The following is a 6,333-nucleotide window of genomic DNA, read 5'->3' on the forward strand; positions in this document are numbered from 1 at the left end:
GTTTTTATCACTGCAGAAACAAATAAAATCTGTTTCTTAAAATTCCATGTTCAGTCATTGCCAAAATACTGCTTTTGGTTTTGCTTCTGAATCAAGGAGCAAAAGTCTGTTCATATTGGGGGGTGTGTAGAGTGGTGGTTAAAAAGGGAAAGAGACCTGAGAGCTGTGGAAGAGGCAGCAGGTGTACTGGTGGTCACCACTGACACCAATATGTCAATGAACATCGCCTGACTAAATGTGTACTTATGTTTGTTTTTCACATCCTTACTGGTGGTGACGCAGTTTAATTTATCAGGTACGATAGCAGTTGAAGTGAATGTCAAAGATTTTTTCCCCCCTTTTATCTGTTAGATTGACATTCTCTGACATGAAAAGAGAATTCAAACTGAATCAATTGGAAAGCTTGACTGGATAGTTGCACAAAATGTGATTCCAGCTTTCAATAGAGACAATGATTCTATCCCCTTCCACCAGCAGCACCCCCGACTCTTCCCCCGCTCTGCCCCACAACTAAAAGGAAAGGAAACCTTTCTCCTCTTTCTATTCTGTTTTGGCCAGATCGGGGGGAATGAGTTCTAGGATCTCCCAGAAATATTTCTTTTGAATTCTCATCTCTTTAGGTTGTAGATATGGTTATGATGCAAGTTTGACTGAAGAGGGACTGTGTGCGGGACTCTACACTAGAGAGTCATAGTTGATGGAGAACATACAAGAGAAAAGGAAGGAGTGAGTGAGGTTAGGAAGGCAGCACAGTGGCTCAGTGGAGCGGCAAGGTGCCTCAGTGGTTAGCACTGCTGCCTCACAGCGTCAGGGACCCGAGTTCGATACCCCCGTAGGGCGACTGTCTGTGTGGAGTTTGCACGTTCTGCCCATGTCTGTGTGGATTCTCTGGTGTCCTCCCACAGTCCAAAGATGTGAATGTTGGGTGGATTGGCCAAGCTAAATTGCTCCATAGTGTTCAGAGATATATAGGTTAGGTGCATTAGCCATGGGAAATGCAGGGTTAGGGGGATGGGTCTGGGTGGGATGCTCTTCATAGGGTCGATGTGGACTTGTTGGGCCAAATGGCCTGTTTCCACACTGTAGGGGTTCTATGATGTGATAGGAGAGGAGAGGGTGAGCTGAGGAGTCATGAGAGGCTGTCGGCATCACCAAGTGGAGCAACAAGGTGAGAATCCCATGGCAGGTAGTTGGCATTACTGAGAGAAGTAAGACTGGTGAAGAACCGGGGTTTGGCAGTCAGCATCATCGAGCGATGTAATTGAAGTGAGGACCCTGAGATAGGCAGTCATCACTGAGAGGAGCAGGTAAAATGAGGACCCTGTCAGACAGTATGATACGTGGCTTGATGAACTGATTGGAATTGGTTCTTGCTGTACCACAGAGAAAGGAACTGCTGTATCTCAAAAACAGAAATTGTTGGAAAAACTCAGGTTTGGCAGCATCTGTGGAGAGAAAGTGGAGCTAATGTTTTGGGTCCAGTTACTCCTCTTCAGAACTTCAGAAAGGAGCTAGCTGTTTGAGTCTCTGGTATGTGATTAAAGTCTTTTCTATTATTGAATTCGAACATTGTGTATGAATTGGTGGTAAAGGTAACAAAATATACAAGAGGCAAACATAATAAGTAAAGAATAAGAGCCAACATAAGGTTGGAGGGGTTTAAAACAAGCCAAGAGAACGGTGGAGATTTCTGGTTTGGGAGTCATAATAAAACCAGCAATGTGACATCACTGGGAAACAAACATGAGATCAGGAAAGGTTGCACAAAGTAGGTGTGTTTTGAAAATATTCAGATAACATCACAGAAAGCATAAGCTTAACAATCCAGAGCAGGAGTCAGTACATGCCAAGATCTTAGCAAGCAAGACCTAGTGAGTCCAGTCTTTAAAGTAAGAATTGGTCTTTAGATTGAACATTTAATGCAAAGCAAATAAGTTAAGGCCCTGACTAATATTTAATATTCTTTAAACTAGACAAAGTAACACACAGAATAATTTAAGGATAAATCATGGCAAGCAACATGGTCTGGTGGAATGCTCCTCCCTTTATTGTGGGAATCAGTGATGCTTTCTAGTGTCTGGAATGATCACGTGTGCAGAAGGTGTCTGCAGCTGCCGTAAATCGGCATTTCAGATCTGGAGCGATAGCTAGTGTCACTATGGAGCATCTGCAAGGCTGAGATCTTTGTGGATTGCGCAAACAATGAGGTGATAATACCGCAGGTAAAGGGTGTACAAGCAGAAAGGGAATGGGTAACCACTAGACAAAGTAAAAGGACCAGGCAGTTTGTGTAGGAGCCCCCAGGGCTATCTTTCACTCTCAGATTTTCTATCTTGGATGCTAGTGGGAAAGTTGGTTTCTGAGAGGAGTGCAATGAGACCCAAGTCTGTGGCACCACTAGAGGGGAGAAAAAGAAGCGTGTGACAGCAATAGTAACAGGGAGTTCCATCATTGGGAACACAGGCATTTCTGTGGTCACCGACATGGTGCCAAGCTGGTATGTTGCCTGCAAGGTTAAGGATGTCACTCAGCAGCTGCAGGATATTCTGAAGAGGGGTGAAGATGGTGATCCATTTTCATACTGACAACATAGATGCAAAGAGGGATAGGGTCCTGCAAGCAGAATATAGGGATCTAGGAAATAAATTAAACACCAGGGCCTCAAAGGCTGTAACCTCAGGAGCACTCCCAGTACCACATGCAAACAAGATCAGAAATGGGAGAACAGACTGAATTAAGGCTGGAGGGATGGTAATAGGTTCTTGGCATTTGGACCAATGCAGGGCCCATATCCCTTGAATAACTTGAAAAGGTTTTATCCAGCAGGACCGGCTCCAATGTTCTCTCAAGGGTGTTTGTGAGTACAGGAGCATTCACAATGAACATCAGAATGGAATCCTGAGCGGGGAGACAAGAATAAGGGAAATGAAGATAGAAATTAAAAATAGAAAAGTAGAAAGCAAACGTGAAAGGCAAAGGAAGCTAAGGCTAAAAGTATATAGGGCTGCAGTACCAAAAATTGTGTAAAAATGTCAATGAATAACAGTACTATGACTGAATGCAAGGAACATTTACAATAAGACACGTTGACAGTGCACAATTAGTTGCACACGTGCATAATACAATGTGATGGCTGTGGGACGACCAAGGCTGGGAACTGAACATTCAAGGGTATGAATAACGCTGAAGTTCAGTTTGGTAGGCAATACAGAATTGCAGAGAATTTGAATGGTGTTAGCTTGGGAGAGGTTAACGTACAAAAGGACCTAAGTGTCATTATACACTAGTCATTGAAAGCAAGTGTGAGGCTGCAGCAAGCAGTTAAAAGGCAAAAGGTGCATTCGCCTTCATTGCAAGAGGATTTGACTAGGTGTAAGGAAGTCTTAGTGGAGTTGTTCAGGTCCCTGGTGCAACCACTGCTGGAGTATTACGTGCACTTTCGGTCTGCTTACCTAAGCAAAGGTACACTTGCCATAAAGGCTTACCAAACTGATTCCTGAGGAGAGATCAGGTTGCCTAGGCCTGAATTGGAATTCAGAAGAATGAGGGGATCTCATTGAAACTTGAAAGATTTTGACCGGGCTGATCAGACTGAATGCAGAGATGATGTTTCCCTTGTCGGGAGGTGGTGGTGGAAATCAAGAACAAGGTATCACAGTCCCAGGATACGTGATAGGCCATTTTGGATTGAGATAAGGAGAAACTTCTTCATTCAGAGTGGTGAACTTGTGGAATTCACAACCACAGTAGGCTATGGAGGCAAAGTCACTGAATGCATTTAAGAAAAAAATAGATTTCAGAAGCTCAAAGGGCATATGGAAAGCGCAAAAGTATAGCATTGAGATACAGGATCAGCCATGATCATGATGAGGGGTGGAGCAGGCAAAATGGCCAACTCCTGTTCCTGTCTCTGTTTCAATGTTGAATGTTTGGAAGGTTGATGTATTGAGATTTTTTTTTAAAACCTGTTAGTTTGGAGGCCTAGCTTATTTTAGAAGTTTACTTTGTGCTGTATGCATTATGAAGTGTCATCATGTAAATAGACATGGAGTCATCAGTTCAATTTCTGGAAATATTAATATTTCACAACTAATTTCTTCTTTCTAGTTTTCATTTTTACTTGGTAAAATATATACAATTGCACTTTCTAATAATTTAAATTTAAATTCCAACATGGTAAGTCATTCAGTTGAATCCTATAAAATTTGGTGGTTTTAGCTGGATACCAATAAAATCCAGTTGATTGTAACACAACCTTTGGGTAAAAGAGTCTTCTTAAGTGCAGAATTTTCCAGAAGACTGCATTTGCTGCGGCTGCAATTGAAGGGCACTCACTGCAAAGCAGTCACGGTGCCTATAACATCACTGTCAGAGACGCACAGGTAGCTGATTTGAGCAATTCAAAAATGTTGTCACAACTGCAAGATCATTGGAATGGGTTATTTTTCTAATGTTTCTCTGTGTAGCGTCTTGAGTTTGAGAGAGATTTGTTAGCTTCATAGCATGGTCCAGGATTATAGTTTTCACAGCCAAGTGGGATAGCGGGCTGAACACTAAGCATATTGGTGAGCTGAGGGCTGGGTGGGATGGAGGGGTTAGAGTGAGCTGAGCATTCAGCAATTTCTCCTGAATTCAGGTGTCTGCCTTAACTCAGTAATAGAATTCCCACCTCTAAAGTGGAGGGTTGTACATTCAAAACTGTCTCTTGGGACTTGGGCACATAATCTATGCAGACACACTGGTGCAACATTGAGGGAATGCAGCATTGTTGAAGATGCTGTCAATTGAATTAAACGTTAAAGTAAATTAGCATCTGTTTTAAAGTGGACATAAAAGATTCCGCAGCAGTATACAAATATAAGTAACAGAGTTCTCCCTGTTTCTTGCCTGATCTTTGTTCCACAATTCAAACGTAACAGATGATCAGATCAATCCTTTAATACTGTAGTTCTCACTTTATTGTGTGCAGATTGGCTGCTGTGTTTCTGCTTATTACTAGAGTGAATTAGCTGCAAAGTAATATGGAATGTTCTGAGGTTGAGTACCATTTAAATGCTAGCTCTTCCAAAAAATGTAATGAAGAGTATTTATTTAGTGCCTATGCTGGATTTGTTTTATTCATTTATGGGACGTGGGCATCGCTGGCTGGCCAGCATTTCTTGCCCATCCCATTCTTGCTATAAGTATTGTGCTTTTGAAAATAATCTGATAAGAGTTGTTTAGTCTTCTGTTTCTCTTGGTTGGTTGTTATATTCTGAGGTTTTCATCCAGGTTTGGGCTTCTGGTGTTGATGACTGATTTGATCCAGATTCCATAGACTAGCAAATTTGTCAAGCTAAGAAAAAGCCATAATAAATGACTTTCTCATTTAAAAGAAGAACACATTTATCCCCTAACATTTTCAATCTTCAATGTACAAAGATTTAGTTAAAACTTGTAAAGAGTAGATGCAAAATTTAACATACAACGTTTCTCTGAATGTTGAATAACATTGTAATAGTAAGGGAAAGTTTCAGTCTAAATGGAGAAAAATAATTTAGAAAGAATAGACAATGCTAGTGGTAATTGAACATTGTTACTCACACATCATGTCTATTGATAAAAGCGGATAAAGCTAACAAGTCAACTGTTTCCACCTCTACGTGATAACTGGAATCCATCAGAGGTTCACCCTTACGTCTGCTTCTACATGTGCTCTATTACAACATAACAGCCAAGGGCTCAACCTCCACATGTATGCCATTGATTGAGCATTCTGTCACGTGACTCACAGCTTTACATGAGCTGTCAGACCATTTGTTTGTCATCCAGTCTTGGGAGACTTATGACTTCCTTTCGCTAAACATTAGAAAGGTGGGAAACACTCTTTTGGTAGTCAGCAGAAGTTCTGTTCCATTGCTATCTTCTCTTTCCCTTTCCTACTGTAGGCTGATTCAGATTGTTGGAAACCTTGGTTTTCTCTTTGATCCTGAGCTGAATTCCCAATAATACATCCTGTTCATTATCAACTGTACCTGTTTCTAAATTCCTTAGCATTGTTCATGACCTCAGTTTATCTTCCACTGAAACCTTCAAAGAACCTTGCAGGAAGCTTTCCAATTAGTACCACCTTGTTCTTTCCATAGTTTCAGTTTTTTTCCTTTTCAAGTATATATTACATTCAGATTTAATCACAACTTTTAAAAAGGAAAAGCTAGTCTTCAAGGCAGTGTATTCAAGATGATAGTAATTCACAGTATAAAAACAACTTTCTGTCTTCTAATGTTTATTCTTTGGTCGATAATCCTAAATCTATGACCTCTTTATTGGCCCTCCTACTAGTAGGAACAGTTC

Source organism: Rhincodon typus, chromosome 33 (genome assembly GCF_021869965.1).
Source record: "Rhincodon typus isolate 14 chromosome 33, sRhiTyp1.1, whole genome shotgun sequence".
NCBI lineage: Eukaryota > Metazoa > Chordata > Chondrichthyes > Orectolobiformes > Rhincodontidae > Rhincodon > Rhincodon typus.